The following is an 18,807-nucleotide window of genomic DNA, read 5'->3' on the forward strand; positions in this document are numbered from 1 at the left end:
TGCACTTTGATCGTGTTTTTAAATTTGGCAAACAGATATGACCTGTTGTGAGATCTAGTTTTTACCAGCTCAGACTCAGACAAAATAAAATCATACCTCCCTGCCAATGATCTAGAAACAGTAATACATGCATTCATAACATCTTGCCTGGACTACTGCAACTCACTATATGTGGGCTTGGACCAGTCATCCATCCAACACCTGCAGCTTGTCCAAAATGTGGCTGCTTGCCTCCTAACAGGCACAAAAAAGAGGGACCACATAACCCCTGTGCTCCGTTCTCTCCACTGGCTTCCTGTTCGCTACAGGATTGATTTTAAAATTTTACTTCTGGCTTTTAAATCATTAAATGGCTCAACACCTCACTACCAAAGTGAACTACTACATGTTCATGCTCCATCCAGAGCACTAAGGTCCTCCAACCAGCTGCTCCTGGACGTGCCCAAAACAAGGCTCAAAACTAGGGGCGATCGAGCCTTTTCTGTTGCAGCTCCGACACTTTGGAACAGATTGCCATTTAAAATAAGATCTGCTGCCACAACTGAGCAGTTTAAGTCACTTTTAAAAACCCATTTCTTTTCCTTGGCTTTTACCTCTAGTTGAGTGTTTTAGCCCAGCAGCAGTGTCTATTAGAACTTTTACTATTGTTTTGTGTTTTAATTCACTTTTAATTTTTGCTTTTACGTGTTTTTATGATGTTTTGGATGCAATGTATTTTGCCTGATTTACTGTACAGCACTTTGGTCTGCCTCGGCTGTTATAAATGTGCTATATAAATAAAGTTGACTTGACTTGAGTTGACTTGACTTAACACCTTTGAAAAGAAGATGCTAACCCAGGATACCAGTGTAACACACACTGGCTGATGTTGTTGTAGTTAGGAGGAGACATAGGCACAATCAAAGAAGGCATACAGATTATTCCCCAAGCATGTTAATATGTTTGGAATGACAGCAGGAAACACCATGATTAAACGATATTGTTGCACATTTAAACAAAACGGAACATCCACAGCCTCTGCATTCTAAAGAATTTCAACATTGACATTCATGTCTTCCTATTTCCCTCATTTCACCATCAAAAGATGGAGGGAAGAAAAGAGAGGCCCTGTTTAATAACGAGGTTTTCTTATAGGCAAAATTGTCTTTGTAATATTCAGTTTTATCTGCTATAACTCAAAAATATTGTGGGTTTATTTGCCTCTTCCACTGATACCTATTTTGCGCTTGCAGTCATCCTGCTTTCTGTCCAAACTATCCGTGACGTAAACCAGTAGAACACGCAAAAAACTAACTTAAATAGTACCGCCTCAACAAGGTTTGCACTTGGTGTCATTCACGCAAATTTTCTTAGTAGATCACTCGCAAAACGCCCACCAACCAAACGTGTAAACTTTTGGAGTGAACACTCAATTTAGTACTCTTTACTTGGGACCTTAGTAAATCAGGCCCTTGGAGTTTTAAACAACGTCTGTGTTGCTTCTTTGGCTGAGAGACAGAGAGACACAGAACAGACTCCCTGCAGAGGGTTTCTACACACCTCGCCTTGATGATGTCATAGTAGTAAAGTGTCACCCTGTGCATGCAGCGCTAAAGCTTTAGTTCAGTAATAAACTGAAGCATGCACACATAAATTGAAGATGTCACACCAGTAAGAGCTGATCCAATTTTTTCCTCATGGCTCAGTGACTCGTGTCGCTGCAGACCGTCTGACAGCTGCAGACGTGCAGACAGACGCAGGGAGACGTTTTATACTGACACACTGCGTGAAGCTCCCATCCTCCATCCAGAGGGGAAACACTTAGGTTTTATTTCAGGAGCTGCTGCTCCAGCTTCACTAAACCAGTTTCACTTAACCGCCATGTTTGAATCTATGTTAAGTCTGGTATTAATATCTCTTTAGCTGTCAGAAACTCAGAAAGGACGGATGATGAAGATGAACAGACTGAACAGACAGAAAGCTCTGAAAAGATTAGAAAAGGTAAATGGCCAACACTCAGTCATAAGCGTGATGCATTTGTAGAGTTCATGTCAATAATGTGTGACTCTCCGAGTAAATGTCCAGCAGGCGTCTCACTTTAAAATAGAAAGGAATAGAAATAGAAGGATTGATTACCTGCTGCAGCTAGTACTTGGAGCGGAGCGGTGTGGCATGTGGCCAAAACGTAGCACGCGCTGTGGAAACACGAGCATTGAGGAGAGAGGGCGCGGTCAGCTCCAGAGTGAACGGCGTGGACGGATCCTGTGGAATCTGATGTGCTGTAGTGGGTGTTCTGCCTTCTTCGGTCAGTTGATCCTAATTGGTTTGGTTTGGTCATGCTTGGCTGTCTTCAGGGTTCCCCTCACACAACAGGATATCGGATCTTACATCTTGAACATCTTTATCTTATAAGATTTGAAAATAGTCCCAGACATCGTTCTGATCACATCCGATGGATTTTAACTCCTCGCACCACACGAGCATCCGACAAGATCATCTGTAAGATTCCACAGATCAGGACTTTGATTATCAGGAGAGGCCAATCAGGCCCAGAATCAGGCTGATAGCAACAAGTTAACCTGCTCCAGAAAAACATGAACCACAGGCCTGAATGGAGAAGAAAGACACTTCAGTAAGAAACAATTCTATTGGTTGATTTCCTCTGTTGTTATTTGTTTTCTCACCATCTATGTGGTCGACCTCTTTTTGATTCTGTTCCTTTTTTCTGTCTGCAGAAAATTTGATTCATTCACAAGTGTCCCATTTCTCTACACGCACAAACACATGCACACACACACACACACACGCACGCACGCACACACACACACACACACACACACACACACACACACACACACACACACACACACACACACACACACACACACACACACACACACAATGATAATCTGAGCAGCATTTTGTTGGTGAATCCCAGAGACGTGGAGACAATAGAATCGAAATGTTGCGTGTAATTCCGAGCCGTCATGTCTCCCATGCTCCTGCATACAAACGTGTAAATTCAATCTAATCCTCATATATGTATTTGTGCCTGTGTTTCCTTATTTCCTTTGTGCCACAGCAGAAGAAGAGAGGAGATAACACCTCCGTCACATTGTTTTGAAGCATCATTTGAAATGTTAAATCCTGCTTTCATGCATGGTTCAGTCCGTCTTTGTTGTTTTCTAAAAAAAGGTTTTTACCTCCGTCGAAGAGTGATTCCTTGTTATGTCGATGTGCGATTAGAGCCAACAGAGTCGTGGATCTGCTGCTCTGAAATCCTCAGGGGGATCGGCTAATTTCACATCTAATAAAACAAATAGTCCACTAATTAAAGATGTAAATGCCATTGTGTTCATCTTCTTGACACTGGAGAGAAAGGTGCAAATGTTCATGAAACAGGATCTGTGACGGGGAACGAGGTCAGAGATGAAAATACATTCAGTATGTTCTCCGACAATCAGCCTCCTCATCTAAAGAAGAAAATGTTTTCCAATAATGATGTCTGATTGCACAACCTCTCACATTTACTCTGCTGTTAATGGAGCTCGCAGGTGTTAATGATCTCTTATACAATTATTCTGTTAGATTAGATCAGGCTGCTGTTATTGTGCAGTGTTACAAATGTTCACTTTTCTTTTCTTCATTTGCAAACTGAGGCTAATTTCTTTCTTTTACAAAACTCAACAAAACCTCTGAGTGTGACGACTGTACAGAAGTGATCCCTGCAGAGATGGACTTTTTGTTTTAACAGCTGTTACATCTCTCTCTACAAACACATCACACTACATTCATAAAAACAGCCATGTTACCCCCAACAATCTCCTCTGTTCTGCACCGTTACATTTCTGTTTTTACCTCTTTTTTTATGTCGCCCCTTGAGCTCCAGCATGAAACCAAAACAAACAGCTGTTAGGCCACACCTCCTCAATCCTGAAGCCCCCGCTCTCCTCCAGAGACACACCTCCAACCCCCCTACACTCACAATCACACCATGGAGTCAAGAACAAGCGGAGGACTGCAGCCAGCGTGAAGAGAACCTTCTCCAAGATCAACACCCGCAAGGCTGCAGGTCCAGACAACATTCCTGGCCATGTGCTGTAGGACTGTGCAGAGGAGCTCAAAGATGTCTTCACAGACATTTTCAACGCTTCTCTGAGTCAGGCTGTTGTTCCGTCGTGCTTCAAAGCCACCACCATCATACCCGTTCCAAAGAAGCCCTCACCATCCACTTTCAATGACTATCGACCTGTTGCACTGACCCCATCGTCATGAAGTGCTTTGAAAGGTTAGTCATGGCCCACATAAAATCCACCCTCCCCACCACCCTGGACCCCTACCGGTAACAGATCCACCGAGGATGCTATCTGTTCTGCTCTTCACCCAGCCCTCACCCACCGGGACACCAAAAACTCATACGTCAGAATGCTGTTCATAGACTTCAGTTCAGCATTCAACACCATCATCCCTCAGCAGCTGATCGGCAAACTGGACCAGCTGGGGCTCAGCACTTCCCTGTGCAACTGGCTGCTGGACTTCCTCAGCAAGAGGCCTAAGAAAGTGCGGGTCGGCGGCAACACATCAAAAACCACCGTCATGAGCACTGGGGCCCCCCAAGGTTGTGTGCTCAGACCCCTGCTCTTCACGCTGCTGACCCACGACTGCACTCTATCCTTCAGAAGCAACCACATTGTGAAGTTCGTGGACAACACAACAGTGGTTGGTCTCATCTCCAACAACGATGAGACGCACTACAGGATGCACTACACTCCCCTCTCTTCTGGACCTCTACGGTACCCGCCTCACCCGCAAAGCAACCAGCATTGTGCGTGACCCCACCCACCCCTCACACAGCCTCTTCAGCCTCCTGCCATCGGGGAGACGGTACCGCAGCCTGCGGGCCGGCTCCACCAGACTGGGAAACAGCTTCTTCAACCAAGCTGTCAGGAAGCTTAACTCTCTCCCCTCTCTTCCTTCCCTCCCCTCTGCCCCCACGAACACTGGACGTTGAAACCCCCTCCCGTTTGCCACCAAGAACTGTGGACTAATAACTCTGAAGCTAACTATTCAAAAGTACACTCAGTTTACTGCACATTGCACAAGTTTACAGAACTCTGGACTAATAACTCTGAAGCTAACTTTTCAAAAGTACAACCAGTTTACTGCACATTGCACATATTGCACAAATTTACTTTTTCTTTACATTTTTTTTATTTTATTTACCATTTTGTACCTTTTGCACAATTTAGAATTTATTACTGTAAATATTATTTATCTTTTTCTTACCTCATTTTATTTTATCTATTTTACCTTATCTTATTTTACCTTATTTTGGTTGTATTGCACTGTGGGACGGAGACAAACGCAATTTCGATTCCACTGTATGTCTGGCATATTTTGAAATTGACAATAAAGTTGACTTTGACTTGACTTTGAGGACAAACTTGTCCTTTGCTTGAGCTGCTGCCTGTGTCCTGCATTGTTGTGTTAGCATGCTAATGTTAGCACTTTTTAGTAGCTCATAGCTTCACATTCCATGGAAACTGACACAGAATCATCATGATCTAAAAACTCTTAAAGGGATACTTCACCCATTCCCATTAGCCGTCTTGCGGCTATATTGCTATATTGCTGGCCGCCGCCGGCCCCTGCCAGCTCAGCAGCCGAGACATAATGCCTGCCTGTCTGCAGCGGTGAGGACGAGGACCCAGAGCCAGTTCGAGCTGGGGCGGACTGGTAGTGTCGGTGCTCTCACTGTTTGCTTATGGACACAGACATAGAGTCTGTTTTCTGCCAGGAATTTCCAAGATCAATTCTGGAAGAAATCTCTGAATCAGTTGAGGAAACGAAATATGTCTGTAAACCTGACCTTAGTGGGAGTGGCCTGCGGTGCTGTGCATTCTGGGATTTGGTGTCTTTCATCCACATGAGCCAAAAAGACACTTTCTGCCTCAAGAAGGCACCAACTTCAAAATGTATTTCACATTTCTACTACATGACCCAATGTCAATACAGATTCATGTTTAAACAGGTGAAGTATCCCTTTCAGTGACATCCAAATAACCAGTGAGTATGTTCTTCTCCTTTGTTCTAGTTTACTAAAGGAAACCAAAAATTGATTTAAAAAAGGAGTTAAATTAACAAATAAGCAGAGGTATGAGGTGTGTTTAATCTGTATTATCAGTGGTGAAAGTGTGTGTGAAAGCATTATGTGATGTGAGGTGTTTAGGAGTGCACAAACATAAATAACTAAAGAATGTGAAATCATCAGTCAGGCTGAGAGAGTGAACGAGGGAAGCAGCTGATCTTTGAAGGCCAGGACGCACCAGGCCAGGACACACCTCCTACAAACACACAGACAGACAAACAGCAGCAAGCCAAAGACTCCCAGTGACCTGTCACCCCCCCCATAAAGAATGGAATATCCCCAGCGAAATAAATTAATTCAACGCCAAATATGTAAAACTATAGACATATATTAATCAACTTTTTATTTTTTTCTCAAAATTAATTTTCACAGTTCATCTTTTTCTTATTTCATTTTGCAGCCATTCACAATCACCATTCTCACCAAGTCTGATTCAACACACCAAGTCATCCAACTACTTTCCACCTTCAACTCAACAACCTGGAGAAGCAATGTTAAGACGATAGGAGGAGTAATAAGATGAAGACCAGGGAGATAACACACCCAATCTTCATCAGCCTCAAAATGTCATCAAATCAGCTAGAAGCATAACGTTGCTAATGATTGTGGTTTGTTAAGCATTAAACCAATAAACGCCCTCACAGTTATTAGGAGGTGTGTGGGACGACGGGTAAAGGATTGAACTCTGGACCTTTTGCTCCCGGTCTTTATGCTAAGCTAGGCAAAGCATGTTTCCCACAATGCAGAGCAGTTTCTTCAGTCGCTGACATCGGTTTGTTGTGGATAAAAAGTGCTTTGATATTGAATTTTCTGGGATGTGAGAGGAAAAAGGATTTTATCTGCAGCTCATGCAGCCTCCACCTTCCTGAGGATTACTCCTCTTCATCCCTCACATGCCGAGCTGCCGACTGTAATGGGCTGTAATTACGTGTGATTACGCTTAAATATCTTTCTGAATGTGACGACCAGAAGCAGAAACATCATTACACTAAATCGCATCACTCTGACTGTTTGCCGTGTGCCTTTTGTTGGTGGGGTCGCTCTAGAGCTGCATTACCTTCACTGTGTGCACACACAAACATCCACTTTTGAATGTGTAGTAGAATGTGAATGTCAGTGGCAGCCTCACAACGGGACATGTGGTAACAAGAATGCACGCCGCCTCTTTGGATAATTGCTGCCATTTAAATATTAATGTGGCTCCCTTGTCTGCAGCAGAGGGCCATGCTGGAGACTCTGCATGCAGATGGCATCAGACTGAAAATAAAGATCAAAGACAAGAGAAATCCCATTTGTTCCCCTCCCTGTGTAATGCCAAAGCTTTAGGAGAATCTGCCTGCTCGATTTGCGAGCTCAGAGAGAGCAGCTGAATGTAAGATGATGCTGGCACAGATGGCAGCAGCTGATATGCAGCCAGCAAGATCGAGAACACACTGCGCAGTCTCTTTGGTTTCTTTGGTTTCTGTGGTCAGAGCTGCTTCTTTAGAGTCCACAGCTGCAAACATGTGGAGGTCACAGTATCTCCAGTAAATTATAACCAGAACAAAGTTACAATAAGAAGTTAAGACAGACAGACATGTGCTCACACTTTTTAAAAATAACAAATAAAGATGATTCATTCAAGTTTGTATCGTTCTTTTCTAGTCTTCTGACTACTCAAAGCACTTTCACACACTGATGGTAGAGGTTTCTATGCAAAGTGACCATTAGAAGTAACACATTCACAAGATGCAGTGTGTCTTGCCCAAGGACTAGGGATGTAAAGATTCACTAAACTTTTCCATCCATCCCGGGTTCACGATACGATTCTCTGACGATTTATTTTACAAAATGAGACTGTAGACAAATGATGAGTGAAAAAGATTCCTTTAGGGACTGCTAACCGGCTTGTCAGTGTGGTTTCGCCTTTTAATGTTTTTTTTTAAAGGGGAGGTGATTGGAGCTTCTCTTTGTGGTGTGTATTAAATGCTGCATCATGTTGGTTGTTCTATTTGTGTAGTTCTCTGTCTTCTTGTAATATCTGCACACAGATTTTGTCTTGTCTGTTATCTTCTCACTTCTTTCATTTTCTGTCTTGGAGAAGTCAAACTGATTCCACACCTCTGATTTAAAAGACAGTGGTGCGTCCTCAATTTATAAATCTTGCTCTGCAGCTGCTGACGCTCACCATATTATTGAGATAAATTTTTCAGAGTACTGCTGTGAATCTTGACATCTTTGGATCAATTTATCTTGATTTTACGATGAATCTGTACATCCCTACCAAGGACACATCAGATATCAATCTCTGTTTGTATAGTGCCAACTCATAACAAGTGCTATCTTGAGACGCTTTACAAAAAGCAGGTAAAAGACCTTACTCTTTGCTTTATTACAAAGAACCAGCTTCATCCATCATGAGTACTTTAGAAACATTTTAGTAAAAGTTAAATATGTGGCTGCAGAAGCTGGGGATCGAACCCAACCTCACAGTTAGGAGACGACTCACTTCAAGTGAAGCCAGAAGATTTAGAGTTCCCCCTACTGACTGGCTGCAGTATAGCTCATAAGCCCCGCCTCCTCCATGTTAACTGATGGAACATGGGTCGAGGGCCTTTGAGATGGTGGAAGCTGTTCTCTGTCGGTGTGCGTCCAATAGGAGGGCAGATCAGATCACTAGACAGACCTTCCGGGACATCGGAGAGAAAGCTCTTGTCTGAAAAGACATTTCCAACAGTTTGGAAATGACAGACATTTTTCCAACAGTTTCTCTCCAGGTGTTCAGAACAGCAGCAGAAATGTGTGGCGTGTTCAAGAAGCGCTCGTTTTGGTGCTACAGCCTAAACTCTCTGCAAAAGTGAAAATCTGAATCATGCTGCACTTAGAAACAAGCCACAGGAAGTTAAAACAGCTGGTGTTAGGAGCAACGGTAGCCTAGCGGTTGAGTTGTGTGTCCCGTGTACAGAGGATATAGTCCTCATCGCAGCGGCTGTGGTTTTGAATCCGACCTCGGCCCTTATCTGAACGTCACCCCCCCCCCCCCAACATTTCCTGTCTCTCTTCAGCTGTGCGATCTAATAAATATAAATTATACAACAAAACAAAAAACAGCTGCTGTTCCAACGTAAGCAGAAGTTACACCTTTAATCTTACACCTTGCTCCTAGAAGGTGTAAAGTCCGCCATGAAATCCAGTTGTCATGGTGATGGTTTCTAAAGGTGGGATAACTTTGAGGATGAGGAGGAGCAGAGGGTTTCAGTGGATGTTTGGTGCCAGCAGTGTGCTTCCCATGATCGATTATGAGTTGTCCGTGTAATCTGAAGAAATGTAATCTTTTGGTTACAGATTTCATGTTGCACATCTGATGTAGCAGAATAAAAAAAATAGAAATATTCAAAACCAGGAGTGAAAACAAGTAGCAGCATTGATTTGAAATGTCAGTGAGGTGTGACAAAGTCATTTCCCAGCACACAGCAGTCTTACAGCTTTGCTTGCTTTTAAGGAAATCTGTGCAAAATGAAAATGAAAGATTGAATTCATCCGTCACTCAGGCTTCAGTCAAAGTGAAAGAGAGATTGAGGAAATCTTCTCCGGACTGAGTGCAACATGCTTACTGCTATTCCTCTGGTTACCATAATGTTGTGCACAGCCTGCTAACTTCTGCCTGGTGTCGTCACGACAACAGCTCCTGGAAGCTGTTGGACTTCTCTGTGATCCGCCCTGAAAACACAAAAAACAAAAAAACACTGCAAGTCTTTAACTGCAGCTGTCATCCTGCTGCTGTGAGAAACACACACACACACACACACACACACCTACCACACTGCACCGTGTGTGTGTGTGTGTGTGTGTGTGTGTGTGTGTGTGTGTGTGTGTGTGTGTGCAGGTTAGTCTGTGAGGTGGTGCAGAGGTCATGTACAGTGAGCTGACAGCTTCACTCACTCACACACACACACACACACACACACACACACACACACACACACACACACACACACACACACACACACATACGGTGCAGTGTGGTAGGTGTGTGTGTGTGTGTGTGTGCGTTATTAAAAGGCTGCGGATATTACCGTCAGACGTTGTTTCCTCCTCGGAGCAGAAAGTGAGGAGGAAATTGGGAAAGTAAAAGTGTGAAATGAAGAGATGAGCTGGATGCAAATGAAATGTCAACGCTACAAAGGTAGTTAATGAGATTTCTCCCTTTTTAATTCTCACATTGTTGACTAAAGTGTGAAAACTCTGACAAACAGATCCATTACACTCTTCTCTGTGTGTGTGTGTGTGTGTGTGTGTGTGTGTGTGTGTGTGTGTGTGTGTGTGTGTGTGTGTGTGTGTGTGGGTGTGTGTGTGTGTGTGTGTGTGTGATCGGTCTGATGTAGCATGTCCCCACACTGCGTCTAAGAATAGGAGCTCACATCTGCACTGTGCTCACGAAAATTAATATGTATGAAGACTGAAGTGAATGAAGCTCTGGTGTTGGAGACGTAGCCTCCACAAATACATACAGTAAAATGTTAAAACTTATAAATACACATGAAAGGCAGAGCGGGATTAAAGAGAGCAGCATATAAGAGCTGCTTGCTGTTCAAACTACTGGAAACAATTTATAAATCAAAGCTTCTTTGTAAAGAAGTGTTTGTTGAAGTCTGTTTATTCACTTTGTGTCAACAGCAGCGGAGAACAATTGAACTGATGTTTCACCCTCTGGGGGTTTGGAGCAGCTTTGTATCATGTCGATTCTTTAACAAGCTCATTAATGTGGTCATCCTGCTCCACTCACACACCCTGCTCTCCTGTGACTGAAGCCAGCACACACACACATTGTGTTTTCTGCATCCTGATCCAACCTGCAGGGGGGTTGTATGGTTTGTGATTTGAAGTGGTTAAGGTTACAAATTGAATGAAATGAATAAGGCGTGCTTAAATTCTCATGAAAAGTAAACGGGGTGTGTTCGAGGCGTGGACCACAATAATAATAATAATAATAATAATACATTAGTTTTAGCGCTTTTCTGAAAACTCAAAGGCGCTTTGACAAAAACATAAAACAATAAAACAAAACAAAAATCGACGAGGACAGTACAACGAAGAAGTAATGTAGGAGGGGGGAGTTAGTGGTTGTAGGCAGTGATGAAGAGGTGAGTTTTGAGGGATTTCTCGAAGGAGGTGAGTGTGGGGGAGTCTTGGATGTTATTTGGGAGTGAGTTCCAGAGGGTGGGAGCTGCAATGGAGAAAGCCCTGTCCCCCAGGTCCGATAGTTTGTCCTGCAGGGGGGGGGGGGCAGGAGGTTTGTATCCGCAGACCTGAGAGTGCGGGTAGGAGTATGCCGGTGGAAGAGCTCAGACAGGTAGGGAGCCAGGTTGTGAAGGGCTGCGTCTCGCGGTCAGAAAGTGACATAGTGGAGTATTGAGGCAGCGAGCCGCTGTGCGGACGTTGGAGAGACAACAATCTCCCTGTTGAACATGATTGATTTACAAGCCATTATTTTACGGTGGAAAAGTTACATATTGGGGCTTTAAGGACCTTGGACAAACATTACAATACCACTGGAGACCAGCAGAACACAACAAAGAATAATACTTAAAATAAAATAATAATAAAATAATACTTTGGAAACATTTTGAGGAAAGACTGGCTGTGTTCGAAACCTCCTACTGCCTACTGATTTGGCCAAACAAATGTGAGATCCTCAGTATACTAAAATATACCCAGATGTCGTCCTGATTCTGTAAAACTCTACAGTCTACATCAGACCAGTCTCCCTCGCATAATATTTCCCACAATGCAAAGCGCCTGCAGGTAAGAGATGGAAGTGACAGACAGCAGCGCCCGTCGTTTCAGAGGAAATAATCACAATCAGACCAAACCTCACAAAGATACCTCCAGTTATCTTTGATGATTGAAATCATGAAAATCTAAATTAATCTCTCGTCAGCTTTTTTCAGACTGTAAGTGGACGCTACACTGTAACAGCGTTTAAAGTCAGCTGGGCTGTTGTTTGCTTCCTCATTCAAAGACCAGAAACCAGCTTAGATTGGCCTGGTGTACTGCAGAGTAACCACCAACTGGAGGTCAGAGGTCAGACTCCCTCTGTCCAACGCAGTATGAAGTGCATTCTGCCTATTGCGTTCCAAGTCATTACACATCCCACAGGACTCCTTCCACCTACACGCAGTCTGTTCTCCAATATCTAACTTCAAGAAATATTTAGAGAGCTGCAGAGTGACAGTAAACAGGTAATCAATACACACAGGAAAACTAATCCAAAAGGAAATGGACAAATAAAACAGGTTGTGGTCATAAACTAGAAAAACACTCAGTAAAAATAAAGGCTTGAACGAGGCGACACTAGTGAACTTACACCGAACTGGCAACATGAGGAGGGGTTTAAATACAGAGACAATCAGGGCGAGGAGCCCGAGGTGAGAGAGACAGAGACAAGGCTAAGTACAAAGTAAAACGTCCATCCATCTATCCAGACTTCCCTCTCTCCAGCAACATTTTTTCAGCTCCTTCTGGTGGATTCTGAGGCGTTCCCAGGCCAGACAGGATATAGAATCCCTCCAGCAAACTCTTGGTCTCCTCTCAGTTGATCTCGCCCAGAAGACTTCCAAAGGGCGTCTGAGCTCCCCCAGAATGTCTGACTTCCTCCCCATATCTCTAACCCCCAATCCCCACTTAATCAGTGCGTGTTGTGGTCTGTCAGCGCCGCGCACTACGCCATAGTTCACTGCCACTCTAGTCAATCATAGACTAGAGCGCAGTGAGCGCTGCGGTCCATCTCCGGAGCATGCCACCAGCCGCACTACGCTCTGCTCCGTTTCAAATACGCTGCGAGTCTATTTTCCCACAGAGTATGCTGCAGGTTTGCGTCAAGCTGGACAGAATATGACAACCAGGACAGGAAGTCAGACAAGGAAACGCACAGAATGTCCGGTCAATTTCAAAATAAAACACAACATACAGACTCACAATCGTATGTTTCATCACTTTATCAACATTAAGTCAAAACAGACACTGAGTGAAAAACAAAACATCCTCAGAAAGACAAAGAAAACTTGTTGTTCTCTTTATTCCCGCATGATTTTGTAGTTCTCCTGTGATCTTGTAGTTCTCATGTGATCTTGAAGTTCTGCTGTGATCTTGTAGTTCTGGTGTGATCTTGTAGTTCTCCTTTGATCTTGTAGTTCTCCTTTGATCTTGTAGTTCTCCTTTGATCTTGTAGTTCCCCTCTGATCTTGTAGTTCTGCTTTGATCTTGTAGTTCTCCTCTGATCTTGTAGTTCTCCTGTGATCTTGTAGTTCTCCTTTGATCTTGTAGTTCTTCTCTGATCTTGTAGTTCTCCTGTGATCTTGTAGTTCTCATGTGATCTTGAAGTTCTGCTGTGATCTTGTAGTTCTCCTTTGATTTTGTAGTTCTGCTTTGATCTTGTAGTTCTGTTGTGATCTTGTAGTTCTCCTTTGATCTTGTAGTTCTCCTTTGATCTTGTAGTTCCCCTCTGATCTTGTAGTTCTGCTTTGATCTTGTAGTTCTCCACTGATCTTGTAGTTCTCCTGTGATCTTGTAGTTCTCCTTTGATCTTGTAGTTCTTCTCTGATCTTGTAGTTCTCCTGTGATCTTGTAGTTCTCCTGTGATCTTGTAGTTCTCCTTTGATCGTGTAGTTCTCCTCTGATCTTGCAGTTCTCCTGTGATCTTGTAGTTCTCTTGTGATCTTGCAGTTCTCCTGTGATCTTGTAGTTCTCCTGTGATCTTGTAGTTCTTCTCTGATCTTGTAGTTCTCCTGTGATCTTGTAGTTCTCCTGTGATCTTGTAGTTCTTCTCTCATCTTGTAGTTCTCCTCTGATCTTGCAGTTCTCCTCTGATCTTGTAGTTCTCCTGTGATCTTGTAGTTCTCTTGTGATCTTGCAGTTCTCCTGTGATCTTGTAGTTCTCCTGTGATCTTGTAGTTCTCCTGTGATCTTGTAGTTCTCCTTTGATCATGTAGTTCTCCTTTGATCTTGTAGTTCTTCTCTCATCTTGTAGTTCTCCTCTGATCTTGCAGTTCTCCTCTGATCTTGTAGTTCTCCTGTGATCTTGTAGTTCTCTTGTGATCTTGTAGTTCTCCTGTGATCTTGTAGTTCTTCTCTGATCTTGTATTTCTCCTTTGATCTTGTAGTTCTTCTCTCATCTTGTAGTTCTCCTCTGATCTTGCAGTTCTCCTCTGATCTTGTAGTTCTCCTGTGATCTTGTAGTTCTCCTCTGATCTTGTAGTTCTCCTTTGATCTTGTAGTTCTCCTTTGATCATGTAGTTCTCCTTTGATCTTGTAGTTCTTCTCTCATCTTGTAGTTCTCCTCTGATCTTGCAGTTCTCCTCTGATCTTGTAGTTCTCCTGTGATCTTGTAGTTCTCTTGTGATCTTGTAGTTCTCCTGTGATCTTGTAGTTCTTCTCTGATCTTGTATTTCTCCTTTGATCTTGTAGTTCTTCTCTCATCTTGTAGTTCTCCTCTGATCTTGCAGTTCTCCTCTGATCTTGTAGTTCTCCTGTGATCTTGTAGTTCTCCTCTGATCTTGTAGTTCTCCTTTGATCTTGTAGTTCTCCTTTGATCTTGTAGTTCTCCTGTGATCTTATAGTTCTCCTTTGATCTTGTAGTTCTGCTGTGATCTCGTTGTTCTCCTGTGTGTCTTGGAAAATGGAGGGTAACTTATCAGTTGATAACCAGGGTTAGTGAAGCCGGATAACCCAAAGATACAGGTATTACGTTTGAATGCCGAACATAATGTGGACAAAGGATAACATTATTGTATTTTAGTTTAGTTTATCTAAAATTAAACAGAAAGTACCTGGAAACCTGAAAACAAACTACTGAGGTGTTGCTGCTGTTAAGCTGATACAGGGAGTGAACTAATCAGGAGGCCTTTCCTAAATAGAGTCATCCTGATTGTCCACAGGTGCTGACAGCCAGGTGAAATCAGCAGAAGTCACCAGAGGGAGCACCAAAATAAAAAGGAAACCACAATGATGTAACACCAGGTGATGTGAGCAGCTGATAATTACAAGAAAATGAGTGAGCATGCGTGGAGGAGCCATGTGACACAGTATGAGAATAGACAATAAAAAGAGCATGCAGAATATAGTCTTCCTGACTGAACTTTAACTAGAGCTACATAATATTCAAGTTGAAAGAGTAGTAAGTAGAAATGAAGTAGGAGGGGCAGCACTAACCATATGATCCTGGTTAATGAGAAAGAGGTCTTGTGAATTGTTCAGTCAGTTCAGACTCCGTTTTGACTGAACAGAGCAGCAAAGGGGAAGTCTGAAGTGGGGTGAGTGTTTATCCAGTGCTTTTACATTTTCACTTTTTATAATCATAATAACTTTGTTCATAGAGTACTGTTTGACCCTTAAATACTTATATACTGACTTTCCTAAAGTGACCCAAAATACACATAAATGACGTTTTCATGTAATTTAATTTTTTTTGTAATGCATGCTACAAATCTCTGCATTGAGACTGTTCTGGGTCCAATTTGACCTGTGTCAACTGCAGACACACAAATCTGAGAAATTTAACTTCTCTTATTTTCAACCACTTTCAGCTGAGAAATCCAGTTAATGATCTTGTATCAATATATATTTAAATTGCTTGTAATACAAGAAAATATCAGCCAATCAGGCAAAAAAAACTTACTTGAGTATCTTGAAATTAAATGTACTTATTTAGAAAGTATTTGTTATTTCTTTTCCTTATCTTACTTTTTTTTTCTTTATTACTTGTGATGCAGGCCATATTCTTTGCTTAGATTTGAGTAGAGAGTCATGGGGGAAGCTCGAAACAGTGAAATAATAAAACTGCATAATAATGATCGTATATGATGCACAGAAGGAACAGAAGTCATAAACAGGACAGAGGGTGCCTTGAAATAGTCGTGAGATCAGCATTGCAGTTGTTCATGCTTGCAGCAGAAATAACAGTTGTTCATGCTTGCAGCATGAACAACTGCAATGTAACAAAGTAATAAACAGATTTTTTTTTTAAAACAGATCGAGAGGTTGGAGAGCCATGCGATCATAAAAAGTAGCTGCCATTTTAGTGACCAAGGTTATGACAGGAAGACTCACTGTGCACAGGCCATTGATCTGATCTTCCAGCACGAGAAAATAGATATGTAGTGATTAGTGTATAATAGTGATTTGAGAAGAATGTTTTGATCATAACATTTTCCTTTGTTTTCTCAAAAAAAGCAACCTCCGGTCTTGAAAAATGAAGACGACGCTGAAGTGCAAAATCCTGCAGTTCCTCAAGTGTCCACTAGAGGCTGGCTGCAGGAGCACAGGAAGTCACATACACACCCATTCTAAAAAGCCTGTTTTTACAGCAGAGATTAACATGTTTACAGCCTTCAAAAAAACAAATAGGTCTGATTAGCTCATGCCTCGATCATATCACACTGTACGGGGGGTGAATGTTTTGATGACTGATCAGTTTTGATTTGATGACGGATAAGAGTCATTCACAATAAGGCGTGTAGCTGACCTGATTGAAAGGTGGGTGCGGTGTAACGGTTTGTCAGGAGGTTTAAAACCCGCCTCAGCTCCAGCTCTCAGCCTGTCGTTAGGTTGACTGAAAGTTAGACTGAGACAGCATTTCCAGCATGGAGACCGCCATGGATGGGACTCCAGTGCCCCCTGCAGGAACAGATGGGTGACCTCACTCAGACTTCAAACAATAATGTTTACAGTCTGTGTGTAAACCCCCCAAAAATACCCTTTCCCTGCTCTCTGAAACATTAAATGAGAATAACCGACCTTTATTAATGACAGTTAGCCTATACATTCTAAACAGATCTGTACTCAAAAATTTGGCATTGACACTAGTTATGATGTAATTTCTGAACCAGGTCAAAATTGACCCAGATCCCACTTTAAAGGCAACGAATATGAAAAGAATAGCAGTTACAACACAGATTAAAAAGTGATTTTCATAAAACGATACTGATTGTGCCGTGCAGCTCATCTCCTCTTGCAGATTGTTCCACAGTACAGGTGCTCTAACAGAGAGTCACCGTCATCCTGAGCCTGGACTTACGAATTAACATCACCCTGTCAGAGAACCTTAGACTGAGAGTTGGCTCAAAAGTCAGGTTAACTAACACTTGTTTCTTACTCTTAACTGTTATTCTTTGTAACTGACCATATAACATACTATTTTATTTTAATGTAAGTTTCCCCTGAGCATGAAATGAAAAAAAAAAAAAAGAAGCTGTTTGTCACCGAAAAAAAAAAAATTCCCTCTCGACTCCTGCAGTGAAATAAGACGCAGCTGAACCAAGAGTGCAGAATTACATCAGCTTCAGAGAGAGAGAGAGAGAGAGAAACATTTCATGGCTTTGTTTTAAAAATGTTAATGTACAGCTGATATTATGTCTTTATTTAACCTCGGAGCACCACCTTACGAAGTAAGGAAATTAATATTACTTGTAGTAATTAATTAATCAGTCAGTTTCATATCTTGAAAGAATATGAATTTTATGATTGGGATTATGCAATTATAACGTATGGTGACATTATATATTTAATAATGAGATAAGACGCGGTATTGTTTGAATGACATAAACAGCAAATGATTGAAAGGGAAAAAGCTGATAAACAAATTTTGGGATTCTATTTGGTTTTAAAGGAGGGCTCTCAATAGACACAACTCACGACTTAATCTCTCAACACCCACTGCAACAAACACTCTTACTGTGAGTTGTGTTCGATTGAACTCCGCCGCGTTTCAGTCTCCAGCAAGTGGTTCTTTTCAGGCCCAGAGAGGTCCACGGGCCAGATTAGATGCCGCAGAAGCTGGGTCGGAGTATGCAGATAGGATGGAGATGGAATGGCGGTTCAGCCGTCGTGGTTGTGTCGTCATCAGCTCCAAGTGGATCCAACAGGAAAAATATTAAAGAGTCTTTTGATACGTCAATTTCCAATTCAGATTAACCTGATGGCCATCTCGATGAATCCAAATTAAGAAATTGGCGTTCAAAGTTGAAGAGCGAAGACTTTGGAGAAGAAAGTTCAAAAAGCCTTGCGTGAGCCAGAAAGAACTAATGTTTCCAAAAATATGCATTGAAAATAAAAGTTCAACAGAGATTCGTCTCTCTACAACGCAAACTTAAGAGTCTCAAGGTAATTTGAACTAAAGTCAGATGAGGAGCGAGCAAGGTGATAGCAGCTCGAGCAAAGGAAAGTTTTGTCCCCTAATTGTGCTTAATGGTGTTTAATTACGGTGCATTCTAATTGATAACTGAGGGGAGAGGTGTTGGAGGTGTGTCTCTGGAGGAGAGGCTTCAGTATGGAGGAGGTTTGGCCAAACAGCTGTTTGTTTTGGTTTCATGCTGGAGCTCAAGAGCGACATCTACCGGATAAAAATGTGCACATTCTTCCTTTAAAGTGAGGAAATAGGAAATAATCAGAAACATATTACAGTTCAAAACATGGAGAGAAAACAGAAATAAAATAATTTGTGTGTTCATTCAGGGTGAGGACTGTCAGAAAACAAAAATCCAGGTCAGGGCCAGAAGACAAGCTGCACCATGTCTATAAATGACATTGCCCTAATCCATAACTGATAAGTATGGAGGACTAAAAGTGCCAAAATGAAATATATAAATATATAACTAATTAAATCATTAAATGTGTCATCAATTATTTAATATTGGAAATAAATC

The 18,807-nt window shown here is 42.2% G+C and overlaps 1 pseudogene; it reads left to right on the forward strand.

The window, feature by feature from the left end:
• Nucleotides 1-2,431: 2,431 nt before the first annotated feature.
• The window catches only part of LOC109996737 (NLR family CARD domain-containing protein 3-like), a 31,358-nt pseudogene continuing 14,982 nt past the window's right edge, over nucleotides 2,432-18,807 (forward strand).

This window comes from Labrus bergylta, chromosome 9 (assembly GCF_963930695.1).
Source record: "Labrus bergylta chromosome 9, fLabBer1.1, whole genome shotgun sequence".
In the NCBI taxonomy this organism is placed as follows: domain Eukaryota; kingdom Metazoa; phylum Chordata; class Actinopteri; order Labriformes; family Labridae; genus Labrus; species Labrus bergylta.